The sequence below is a fragment of the Chrysochloris asiatica genome, unplaced genomic scaffold, assembly GCF_000296735.1.
Source record: "Chrysochloris asiatica unplaced genomic scaffold, ChrAsi1.0 scaffold00231, whole genome shotgun sequence".
Lineage (NCBI taxonomy): Eukaryota > Metazoa > Chordata > Mammalia > Afrosoricida > Chrysochloridae > Chrysochloris > Chrysochloris asiatica.
In genome coordinates this window covers 1,459,878-1,473,382 of record NW_006408749.1, presented here as the reverse complement: position 1 = coordinate 1,473,382, position 13,505 = coordinate 1,459,878, and the positions used below count along the sequence as shown (strand labels likewise).

Sequence of the window (13,505 nt, the reverse complement as noted above, 5' to 3'; positions counted from 1 at the left end):
TGCCTTAGGGTTAAAGAAATCAGGACTAGCTTAATGAAAATAATCAGTGGGATAAAGAGAATCATGAGAAGTTGCTAGGAATAGACATTCAATATACTAAAATTCTTCTCTTTCTCTCATGTTTATTTTTCATGGCTGCTATGTTTGACATGATTTTATAGAACATAATTTAAAGTAATGTAAACATGTAGCTACCCTTCTCACTATCCTGTAATTATTTCCAATCCCAGTTTCATTTAACCTGGTTGTTTTCTCTCCTGGCTTGAGTAGAATGCTTATTTTAATTCACTTCAGGAAACTTTTTTGGGTAGAATTTGAGGCTTCAGAGGAACTTGGCAAAGAAATGTATAATGCAGTCTTTCTTCAAAGATGTATACAGGCAACTAAAAAGAGCATCTCTAATTATGTCAATCTGTGGTAGAAAAAGGACTACAAGGAGGCATGAAGATTCTTATGCGCTACCTGTGCTCCTATGTTGTTGTTGTTGTTGTTGTTAAGTGCCGTCGAGTCGGTTCCGACCCATAGCGACCCTGTACAGGGTTTCCGAGGGTGTAAATCCTTACGGGAGTAGAAAGCCTCATCTTTCTCCCGCGGAGCGGCTGGTAGTTTCGAACTGCTGACCTTACGGTTCGCAGCCCGATTCGTAACCACTACGCTACCAGAGCTCCTTATGTTGTTGTTGTTAAGTGACGTCAAATCAGTTCTGACTCATAGTGACCCTGTATACAGCGGCTGGTGGGTTTGAACTGCTGCCCTTGCAGCCCAGTGCTTTATCCTAAAGTGCCACCCCAGGGATCCTATAAGTTACTACAATCAGGAGGAATGGGGGCAGCCAATTGAAAGGGAAATAGTATGAACAGAATGAGAAGCGTTCTTTTGACTCTTTACAAAGTATTTCCTATCACAATAGTTTTGAGTTCTTTGCAATGTTGGTAACCTCTGTAAGTCCTTCTAAATCCATAAATTATTTTTCCACAAAATTAAAAATGTATTAGGATTAGAAGAAACCTCAGAAGTCATAGAGTCCAGTACACTGTACTATGTAATACCTGAGACACATCTGCAATATGTCTGCTTATTGGTCTTTCCGTCTGTCTGCACACACCCAGCTCACTATTTCCTGATAGCTTTTCTATCTTTGAATGGTACTATTACTAAGTTATTTTTTTAATTGCAGTAAATATGCATCTAACACAATATTGACCAGTTTAACATTCTTCACATGTGCAACTCATTGACATTAATTATGCTCATCACAGAATTGAGAAGAAACGTGCATAATCAGTGCTTTTGGAGTCAAATCTAAACAAAGTGTTTGATCTGACTTGGATCATTTCTTAACCCAGGAACATGGAATCATGGCACTTTTATATGTGTGTGTGTGTGTGTGTGTGTGTGTGTTACACATGCATTGAGAGCAGACTTTCTGTTCTCCCTAAGTGTAAGGAAGTTTATCAGCCTCTTACCAGATTTGAAAACATAGTCAATTGGAGAGCTACAAAATCTTCATCACTAGAGTGGCAATGCAATGACTTGTTCTCTAATAACCAGATAGAGTTAACATGTTTCTCTGGACCAACATATGTCGTGACTAATTTGCCACAGCAAATTCTTCCTGATTAACTAGAAGGAATTAGGTTCAGGGTGTAATTCATTTCACTTAAAAGCACAGTTAGTTTCAAATACATCTCATTCTTTAGCCCTCTTTCTTCTGAAAGCAATTCTCAGCTTTTCTTCATCTGGGTCTAGAACTCCAAACTCCAGCTGGCTGGTGCTAGTGTACGCAGACATGCCTCACACTGCTGTGTGCTGAGTACTGTGTCTATTTGGCTGGGCATTCAATTGAGTTTACTCTCAAGTAGAAGTCTTGATATGTCTCTTTTTAAGGCTCAGTTGGCAACATATTCCCATCTTCCAATAAATTTTAGAAGCTTTAAAAAATATTATGCCTGCATTGCACCTCCAGGGTTTCTTTTGGGGGGTGGGGTGGGGAGGAGGAATGGATAGGAGTAAGGAGTTAGGGTTAGGACTATGGCTAGGTCTAGGCTAGTGTTTAGTGTTAGGGCTATGGTAAGGACTATGGTAAGGACTAGGGTTAGTGTTCCAGGTAAGGGTTGGACTAGAGCTAGAGTCAGACTTGGTCTAGTTTTAATGTAACAGTTAGGTTTATTTAATTTTTTTTCTTGAAATCTACTTGATTTCCTCTTCATTTAGAAGTTCCGCAACTACATTAGTCTCTCTTTTACTTTTATTTTGTTGTTATTGTTGCAACTTGTATCTCTGGTTCCCTATTTTCTGTCTTATAAGGAGTCCTGGTGTGACCCTGTGGGTTAATGTGCTAGACTGCAAGGTTGGTGGTTCAAACTCAGCAGCCACTCCTCGGAAACCCTATAGAGGGTCGCTGTGTGTCAGAACCCACTCAGTGGCACTTAACAACAACAACTTTGCCTTACTTTGAATACTAATTTATCTGGCTTGAGTTCTGGGTGATATTGTCATGAATGTTAGTCGCAGGTTGTTGTCTGTTATTGTTTGTTTTCTGTCCAAAGAACTCCCTTCAGTAGTTTTTGTAATGTTGGTCAGGTTTATATAAATTATTTTAATTTCTGTTTATATGGAAACGTCCTAATTTTGCCATAATATTTGATGAAAAATTTGCTGGGTGGATGATTGATTCTCGGTTGGCAATTTTTTTCTTTCAGAGTTTTATATATAACATCCCACTGTCTTCTTGCCTGCACGGTTTCAGCTGAGAAATCAAAGCGTAGTCTAATTAGTTCTCCTTTGTAGGTAACTTTGTTTTTCCCAAACTGCTCTCAGGATTCTTTCCTTGTCTTTGGTCTTGAAAAGTTTGGTTATAATGTGCTTTGGTGATTTTCTTTTGGGGTCTAACCAGTTTGGAGTTCGTTCTGCTTCTTGAATGACTATCTTCTCATCTTTCGTGATGTTAGGAAACTTTCCTCCCAACAACTCTTCTACAATTTTCTCTGTGCTTTTTATTGTCCCTTCCTGTTCTGGAATTCCAGTCACTCATAAGTTATTCCTCTTGATAATGTCACGCATAAATCTTAGGGTTTTTTCATTCTTTTTGTATTATTATTGTTCCTCTAGCAGATGAACATTTAGAGATGTGTCTTCAAGCTCAGTAATTCGAATGACTATTGATTCATTTTTAATTCTTTGCCCTTTCAATATATTATCTATTTCTGAAGTCTTATTATTAATCTTTTAGCTTTCTAATTGCTGTTTTGGTATAGTTTCCAATTTTTCAGTTGTTTTGTCAGTTTGTTTCCTGAGTTCCTCTAAAGTTTTGTCTGTATTTTCCTTAATTTTATCTGCAAATTTCTCGATCATTCTCTCAATCCATTGAAGTTACCTAAATATATGGTGTGGCACTGTGGGTTAATGCGCCAGACTGCTAAGCCGTTTGAACTGCAAGGTCGGTAGTTCAAGCTCACCAGCTGCTCTTTGGAAACTCTATACAGGGTCGCTATGGGTCGGAACCAACTAGACGCCATTTAACAACAAATATATATAGAGAGAGAGAGCGCTCTGGAAGCGTAGTAGTTATTAATTGGGCTGCTAACCTTAGGGTCAGCAGTTTGAAACTACCAGCTGCTCTGCGGGAGAAAGATGAGGCTTTCTGCTCCCGTAAAAATTTACAGCCTCAGAAACCCTGTATAGGGTCACGATGAATCAGAACTGACTCCTGGTGTGGCACTGTGGGTTAATGTGACAGACTACAAAGCCGTTTGAACTGCGAGGTCGGTGGTTCAATCGTAAACCCTACGCAGGGTCGCTATGGGTCAGAACTGACTTGACTGGACGGCACTTCACAACAACAACAACTCTCTCTATATATATAATTCCTTATTAAATAGTTAGAATATCATTTTGGTGTTATGTTTTCTGACCGTATATTTTGGTCACTTGTTTGAGGAACTCTGTCTTTGTTTCTTCATGCAAGTTGCAATCCTCTGTTTTTCCAAAATATTGTGTTGTTGTATTTATATTTAATTGGTGATTTCATGTTGGTGTGTTCTCAGGAACTCACCACCTGTGGCCTTGTGGCAGAGACTGGAATTGTGAACACAGTTCTCTGATTATTGTTCGTGTAGAGTAATTCAGGGTGGGTTCATGTGCTTCCAGGTGCAGGATTGGCATTCTTGATGCCTGACCCCAAATACAGCAAAGGCTGCACAGGAGGGGGTGCTATGGAATATTGACAGATTTGTCTCATGCTTCATCACTCTGATTCTCCCTCGTCTGCCTCCCTCTTGCACTTATAAGGACCCTTGCAATTGAAAATGTCCCTAGGTAATGCAATGGTTTGCACTTAGCTACTAACCAAGAGGTTGGCAGTTCAAACCAATTCAGTAGCACCATGGAAGAAAGACCTGGCAAACTGCTTCCATAAAGATTAGAGTCAAGAAAAGTCTATAAATCTCAGTTCTATTTTGTAACACATGGGGTTGCAATGATTCTTAATCTACTCACTAGAAACAGGGTTTGTGTGTATGTGATTATATTGGGCCCACACAGGATAATCTTCACATGTCAAGTTCAGCTGATTAGCAACCTTAATTCCATCTGAAAGCTTAATTCTCCTTTCCCATGTAACCTAGTATATACACAGGATCTGGGATGAACTTAAATATCTTTGGGGGACCATAAATGTGCCTATGATTCTTGGGTCTTTACTGAATCATCTTTAAGTTTGAATGTCAAAGTGAGAGGTTGTTGTGTTGTTGTTAAATGCTATCAAGTTGGTTCCAACTCTTAGCAGCCCTGTGTAGGTTTCCAAGGAGCAGCTGGTGGGTTTGAACTGTCGACCTTGTAGTTCTCAGTCCAGTGCTGACCCCACAGTGCCACACCGGAGTCCAAAGTGAGAGGTTATATGGAAGAAAAATATATAAGAAAGGGAACATAAACTAATTTTAGTGTTTAAAAGTACCAGTAATTAATTTTGTAATTAATCATTTATTTATAATGAATTGTTTGCTTTTAAAATATCTAGCTGTTTAAATAAACTATACCGTCATTTGTGTCTTTTTACCCAAAACTGTTTTTGCTGTTAAGGTCACTGATTCTGTTCTGACTCATAGAAATCCTGTATAAGTTTCCAAGAGCAGCTGATTGGTTTGAACTACACGCCTTGTGGTTACCAGTCCAGTGCTTACTCTACAGTGCCATGTTGTTGTTGTTGTTGTTAAGTGCCATCGAGTCGGGTCCGACCCATAGCGACCCTGTACAGGGTTTCCGAGGGTGTAAATCTTTACGGGAGTAGAAAGCCTCATCTTTCTCCCGCGGAGCGGCTGGTAGTTTCGAACCACTGACCCTAAGGTTCGCAGCCCAATTCGTAACCACTACGCTACCAGAGCTCCTTTTACTAGAGCTCAAATCTGGCATAGTATATTGAAAAAAAACCAAACAAACAAAAAACAAATTCCTCACTAAAAAGGTGGAGAAAATTAGTGAATTTAGAATGAGTATATTATGAAATGGAAATATCAGGAAAATGTCAATTGGAAAGAAAGAATAAGAATTGAACTTTGAATGCCATTATCATCATTTCAGAATTCCTGAATCTGAACCATATGTATAAAAGGGAAGTCTGGAGGAAGCACATTGCTAGGACACAGCTTTCCTGGTACTTCTACCTTGCAATGTTTCCTTGAAGGTCATTCAATGCATTTTTGTTTGTTTCACAGATTTCATTTTTGTTGTTGTTGTGATTTGGATGACGGTTTACAGAGCAAAATGTTTCTTCATTTGACAATTCTTACACATTGTGTTTGGTGACATTGATTACAATCCTGTAATGTGACAGTACTCTTCCCTCCCTCCCTGTATTTACTGGCCTCATTAGTCTTTCTTTTCTATCCCTCTCCACCTTCTGAGCTTTATTCATAGGCAATATACTGCCCTTGTGATCTCATTAGGTTGAGATGTAATCTCATATGGTGCTCACCTTATAGGCTTGTCTATCATTTGACTGGAATTTAAGCCATAGAGGTGAGCTCAGATTCAGGCATGAAGAGCTAGTCTCAAGGAGTCCACCAGTCTCTATCAGACAAGTAAACCCATTTTTTAAAAATTATTTTTAGTTTTGATCCACATTTTCCTCCCATTGTATCCAGAACTTCCTATTGACCTCCTATTGTGATCCCCTTTCAGAATGGTCAGCAGTGATAGCCAGTCACCATCTAGTTCTGGTTTCAGGATTGTGGTAACTGGGGTTCACATGGCCCCATTAGTCCTTAGGACTATTTCCTTGGATTTTCTTCACTCTTCTTTGCTCCAGATAGGGAGAGACTAATAGTTGTACCTTACATAGTTGATCATAAGCATTTTTTATATATACTTTGACAGAAATTTATTTTTTCCAAGTATAAGAGTCTAGAAGTCTGAATTCTCAGTGCCAGCTCTAGGGGAAGGTTGCTCTCTCTGACAGTTCCATGTCTCTTTGAGCTCTGCCCCCAGGCAATCTTCATGTAGTTTGACATTTCTCTTCCCCCATCTGTGCTTGCCTAATGTATTCATTTTATCCCTTGTAAGAGAGTAGCTCAAAGCACACGCTACACTAATCCTGCCTCATTAGCATAACACACTCTTTCCCAAATGGGGTTATAGCCACAGTCATGTTGTTGTTGTTAGGAACCATCCAGTCTGTTCTGACCCATAGCAGCCCTATGTACAACATAACAAAATGCCACCCAGTTCTACGTCATCTTCACAATTGTTACCCTTGAGCCTGCTGCCACTGTGCCAATCCACCTTGTTGGTGTTTCCCTCTTTATTGCTGACATTCCAGTTTACCAAGCATGAGGTCCTTCTCTAGGAATTGATCTCTCCTGACAATATGTCCAAAGTATGAGAGATCAAGTCTGGCCATCTTGGCTTCTAAGGAGAATTCTGGTTGTACTTCCTCAAATACATATTTGTTTGTTCTTTTGGTAGTCCCTTGGCACCTTTAATCATTTGTTGTTGTTATTAAGTGCTGTCAAGTCAGTTCCAACTCATAGCGACCCTGTATAGGGTTTCCAAGGAGCAAGATGATAGGTTTTAACTGCCCACCTTGTGGTTTGCAGCCCAGCGCTGATCCTACAGTGCCACACCAAAATGCCACCTTTAATCATAGATGTTAGGATTTACAACACATATTTATTTTGGGGGAGAACACAATTCAATCTATAACATTCCTACTTTGGTCCCTCAAAATTCATGTCCTTCCCACATATAAAACATATTTACCCCATCACATCATTCCAAATGTCTTAAATCCACTCTAAGTTCAAAATCTTATCTTCTGACTCATCTAAATTAAATATGGGTGACTCAGGCATATTCCATTATGGGGCAAAATTCCTTTTCATCTGTGAACCTGTGAAGTCTATCTAGATCACAAGTTGTCTGTTTCCAAAGTGCAATAGTGGAACAGACACACGGTAAACATTTCCATTATAAATAGGAGAAACTGTAAGGAAAGAAAGAATAATAGACACCAAATAACTCTGAAAACCAGCAGAAAAATTTGCATTAGCTCCCAACCCTTGAAAATGATCCTCTATTCTCAGAGACCATCTGGGCAAAGGCCCTACCCTCAAGATTTTAAGTGTTGGCTAGGCCTTCTGGATTCTGGGTGGAAGCCTGAGATTCCGCTTTTCTAGGCCCACTGGGATGGCAACTCTGCCCCTTGACTTTGGGCTGCCTGTCTCCTAGTCCATCTGAGTCATGATTCCTCCCCCTCAGTCTTGGCAGACCTCAATATTCTATCCTTTGGGCAACATGGCAGTATACCCCCTCAGCTTTGAACAAAAACTCCTTTCTCCTGGCTCACGTTCTGGAAGCAAGTAGATGAAGATCCAACTATTTCAAACCTGGGAGATTGTGACCCTACCCTTTGAGGTCATCAATGAAAAAGTAGGGACAAATTTAGGACTCTAATACATGGCATACATCAAATATTGTAAAAAGTGCATAATAGAAGACAAAATAGATGACTGGGACATACTAAAAATTAGAAACATGTGTGCATAAAAGATTTCACCAAAAGAGTAAAAAGGGAGCCTACAGATGGGGAATTTTTGTTTTTTGTTTTTGCAATGGCATATCAGACAAGGGACTAATCTCTAAAATCCATAAGAAACTACAACACCTCTACAAGAAAAAGATAAATAACCCAATTTAAAAATGGGCACAGAACATGAACAAACACTTCACCAATGTAGACATTCAGGCAGCCAACAAACATATGAAGAAATGCTCATGATCATTAGTCATTGTTGTGTTTGAAGTTAAGTCATTAGAGAGATGCAAATCAAAACAACAATGAGATTTCATCTTACACCAGTAATAATAGAGAAGCTCAAATAAGCAGAGGACAACTAATGCTCATGAGGGTGTGAAGAAACCGGGACACTCCTACAATGCTGGTGGGAATGTAAAATGGTTCAACCACTCTGGAAAAAGGTATGGCACTTCCTCAGAAAGCTGGAAATATAAATAACTTATGACCAAGCAATCCTTCTTCTTGATATATATCCACAAGAAATACGTGCCAGAACATGAGTAGATATATGCACACCAACGTTCATAACAGCACTATTCACAATAGAGAAAAGATGGAGATAGCCTAAGTGTCCATCAATAGAAGAATAGATAAACAAACTTTGATACATACACGCAATGGAATACTATGCTACCTTGAAGAATAACGATGAAGCTGCAAAACACCTCATAACATGGATGAACCTTGAGGACATTATGTTGAGTGAAATTAGTCCGTCACAAAAGGACAAATATTGCATAAGATCATTATTGTAAAAGCTTAAGAAAAGATTTCCATACTAAAAGAAATATTCTTTGATGGTTACCAGAGATGGGATGGAAGGGACAGTAAGGTACAGGTTAGTGGATAGACACATCCACTATCCATGATGGGGAGGGCAATATACAAGGAGAGGAAGGACAATACACAAGAAGGAGGAGAGGGTAGATGAACAAGGAAGATAGGGGAAGACTTAGGGAGGTACATGTGGGCTAAATGGGATAGAGGTAAATAGGGACGTGTGCTCAACCTTGGAACAACAGGGCTCTGTGATAAAGGGATGGAGACACAGTCTGAAAGAATAAAGGAGGGAAAATAATGTTAAGATGCTTGAGTGTCTTGTGGATATTGGTTTCCCCTGACTAATAGTGTAGCTCTGGTAGCGTAGTGGTTACAAATCGGGCTGCGAACTGCAAGGTCAGCAGTTTGAAACTACCAGCTGTTCCGCAGGAGAAAGATGAGGCTTTCTGCTCCCGTAAAGATTTATAGCCTCGGAAACCCTGTATAGGGTCACTATGAGTCGGAACCGACTCCATGGCACATAACAACAACAACAATATTGTAAAATAGACATTTAAGTGGTATAGAAATTAATATTGGGAAGTATGATTACAGAAAGCTTATAAGCCAGTCTTCAGCATAAAACTGATTGGATTAGCTAAAAGAGGTACTAGAATTTGCTCAAATAAATAGAGTTCTTGTTAAGCCTTTGTGGAGTATGGGGCTTTGTGTGGAATCCCGAGCCCCACTCAGGACCTTCTGAGGAGGGACATTCCCACTTAAAAGGACATGCAAACCAACCCAGAGCAGCTAAAATAACCGAAGATACTTCTTGAAAGAAAGACCAGCAAGAGAAAGAAAAAAGCAGACCATTTGGTTGTTGCAAGATCAAGCAAGCTGTTTACCTAGAATCCATCGAGGTAAGAAAAGTCAGTCCATCAGGGTAAATCCCCTTCCAAGACTGACACTCAAAAGGAACACATGAACAGGCTTGTAAGCTTACTGGTGACAGCCCTGGTCTACTTTTGAGTGGAAGTGGGTGAAATGCAGCAATGACGACATGGGTTGAGTTTGACCATGTTCTATAGACACTGGTTGACCTTGAGATGAGAACAAGACAAGAAAAGGGTGGCTTATCTGAAGTTTAGGGAGATGTGTGAACTCCCAAGTCCATGGACACTGACCTAGCCACTAGAGGCAAGAATTGAGAGTGAACTGTCCAGCTGGTCTGAAGTGGGGGGAGGTGTGAGACAACTCCCAAACTTGTAGATAGTACCCATTTGACCTAGTTTGGATGGCTGCTGACCAGAACTTCACCAGATGAAGATAAAGAAGTTTGACATAGGGAGCAAGTATAAATTGCTACAATTTGATTAACTTGACCTTTGCTTATGGATGTAATTGCTCAAAATTCCAACAGAAAGGGAAAGATTCTTCATATCAAGGATCAAACCTGCCCCCTCAGTAATCAGGGTTGATAGGGACAGGCAACTTAGACATTAGCTACTCAAAATTAGAGGCTATAAAGGCACAAAGTGGCTGGCTTACAAGCTTTTAAGAGTGTGCTTAGTTTCAGACTGAGGGTGGTAAGGTAAAATCCTTACTGAATAGTTTTCCTCTTGTCCAGAAAGGTCTGGTGAAAGGGAGTGGGGGAGGATGGGGATAGGGCTTTTTTTGATTTATTATCATGACTAATTGTGATAGTCACAATTATAAAGGTAGATGTGAAATAAAGGGGTGGGGGGAGTAGTTAATCTTTCATTCTAGGAACAGAGGATCCTAGGACCAGTAAGAAGGAAGAGCATGAGTGGAGTGTGGGATCCTAAACAGAAAAGCAGCAACAGTAGAGATGGAAGCAGAGATGATGGCATAGAGAGATAGAGCAGCTAAGGACTCTTGTTGTTGTTAAGTACCATGGAGTCGGTTCCAACTCATAGTGACCCAGCACAGGGTTTCTGAGGCTGTAAATCCTTACGGAAGCAGAAAGCCTCATCTTTCTCATGTAGAACAGCTGGTAGTTTCTAACTGCCAACCTTGAGGTTAGCATCCTGATTCTTAACCACTACACTACCGGAGCTCCTTGATCCATGGAATAAGAAAGGCTGTGTGCCTGCAGGTAGTAGCTGGCTTATAAAATGTGCTCTTTGGACATTTAAATGGATATATATTTTCTGTGTGGTTTTTGTACATCAAAAAAGAGGGACTAGCTACCCAAAATGGGGAGATGGATACAAAGGTAAGAAGTGACTGGCTTACAAGCTTTCAAAAGGGAACCTAGAGCCAAAGGGCATGGAGGAAGGTAGAGTCTCCAGTGAATAGTGTCCAGCCTGTCCGGGAAGAGCTGATGAAACAAAATATAGATGGGTCTCTTGTGATGCAATGGTGAATAATTGTTATCAGGACTGGTTGTGAGGGTTGGAAATGTAAAGGTGGACATTTTATAGTGAGGAGGGGAGTGATTAACTTTTCAGTCTAGGAGCGGGGGGCCCTGGGACCATCAACGGAGAAGAGCGGAGAGTGGGACCCTACCCAGAGAAGCAGTGAGGCCTGAGATGCAGGCAGAGAAGATGACGTGAAGAGATGGAGTGGCTGGGGACTTGAGATCCAGAGAGGGAAAGGGGCTGTGTGCTGAGGACCATGGAGGGGGCGGCTTGCAGGGTATACCCTTTGGTTGGGTGATGATGCATGGACGGGATGTAACTATGGCAATGAAACGATGTATGATTGAATGAATGTAAAACTAATGTTCTCCCACATATAGTCCTGGTGTGACATTGTAGGGTAAGTACTGAAGTGCTAACCGCAATGTCAATGGCTCAGATCCATCAGTCACTCCTTGGAAACTCTATACAAGGTTGCTAGGAGTCAGAACTGACTCAACTGCACTTAACAGCAACAATAGTCTCTAAAATAATACTTTTTATGTTAAAGAACTCTCACAGTGACTCCCTGCCTGCACCTGCCTTGAGTTACTTAACCCTCGTCACATGTAGGACAAGTGGCAAACCCTGGGTATAATTCAGATAATTTTGTTTAGAAATAAATGCAGCCATTCCTAAATTCCTATCTTGAGGTGGAAGAGTTATTTCATTCTATATGCTTATTTAGGATAAGCACTGAACTGCTGGTGGTTCAAACCCACCAGCCTCTCCTTAGAAACCCTATACAGGGTTGCTATGAATTGGAATCCACTTATAAAACAGCAACAACATGCTTATTTAAGTCATTTGTGGGAGCCATCATCTTGCAGTAATCCCCCAAGATGACGAACACAAAGAGAAAGAGTAGTGGGGTACCCACTATAAGTTCTCCAGGCCTTTCAGAAAGTATGGGGTCGTTCCTTTGGCCACATACATGCGAATCTACAAGAAAGGCGATATTGTGGACATCAAGGGAATGGGCACAGTTTAAAAAGGCATGCCCCACAAATGTTACCACAGCAAAACCAGAAGAGTCTACAATGTGAACCAGCATGCTGTTGGCATTGTTGTGAACAAGCAAGTCAAGGGCAAGATTCTTGCCAAGAGAATTAATGTGCGCAATGAGCATTTTAAGCACTCTAAGAGCCGAGACAGCTTCCTGAAGGGAGTGGAGGAAAATGATCAGAAAAAGAAGGAAGCCAAAGAGAAAGGGACCTGGATTCGGCTAAAGCACCAGCCTGCTCCCCCCAGAGAGGCGCACATTGTGAGAACCAATGGAAAGGAGCCTGAGCTACTAGAACCTATTCCCTATGAATTCATGGCATAACAGGAGTGAAATAAAGATGTCTGAGGTGTACCAAAAAAAAAAAAAAAAAGTCACTTGCCAATGAGTAGCTGGGCCTAGGAACTCAGGATCATAATTTCAGGAAACACCAGGGTCAATTGGCATAACATAGTCCACAAAGACAATATTCTACATCCAACTTTGATGAGCATCCAGGATCTTAAAAACTCATGAGTGACCATCTAAGGTGCAGCTAATGGTGTCTTCATGTGGAGAAGAAAGAAGATCAATAAGAGTTGAAGAAACTTGGAATCAGTTAGTCCAATGGACTAATGGAACATGTGAGCATCAGTCTCCAAGACTCTGAGACCAAAAGAACTAGATGGTGCCCAACTACTACTACCAATCACTCTGAAAGGGATTGCATTAGAATGTCCTGGATAGAGCGAAAGAAAGTGTGGAACAAAACTCAAAATTATTTTAAGAAACAGACAAGGCTTACTGATCAAAAAGAGACTAAAGGAACCTTGACCACCTTTCAGGTCTGGAAAGGAACTTGGCCCAATGTTCATCCGAGCAGTAGATAGGTATGTAGGGGGAACAACAATACTAGTAAGGTATGCTCATCATTCAAAATCAAAAGGGTATAATTTACCTAAGGACAAAGTTGAGAAGGGATGGGAAGGTGGATGGAATGAAAATAGGAACCAAAAGGAGGAAGAGAGATAACTGTTGCTGCATGGAGGGGATTGTAAGCATTGAGTAGAAACAAAGCATATATGTTGAATGTAAAACTGATGATCTTGTCTGAAACCCTTCGCTCAATTCACAATTAAAGTTTTTTGTGTGTGTGTTTTTTTTAAGGTAATTTCTGGTAGCGTAGTGGTTACGAATCGGGCTGCGAACCTTAAGGTCAGCGGTTCGAAACTACCAGCTGCTCCGCGGGAGAAAGATGAGGCTTTCTACTCCC

The 13,505-nt window shown here is 40.6% G+C and overlaps 1 pseudogene; it reads left to right on the top strand.

Annotated features, from left to right (window-relative positions):
• The first annotated feature begins 6,178 nt into the window (after window positions 1-6,178).
• LOC102819835 lies at window positions 6,179-12,577 on the top strand (annotated as a pseudogene).
• The last annotated feature ends 928 nt before the right edge of the window (window positions 12,578-13,505 follow it).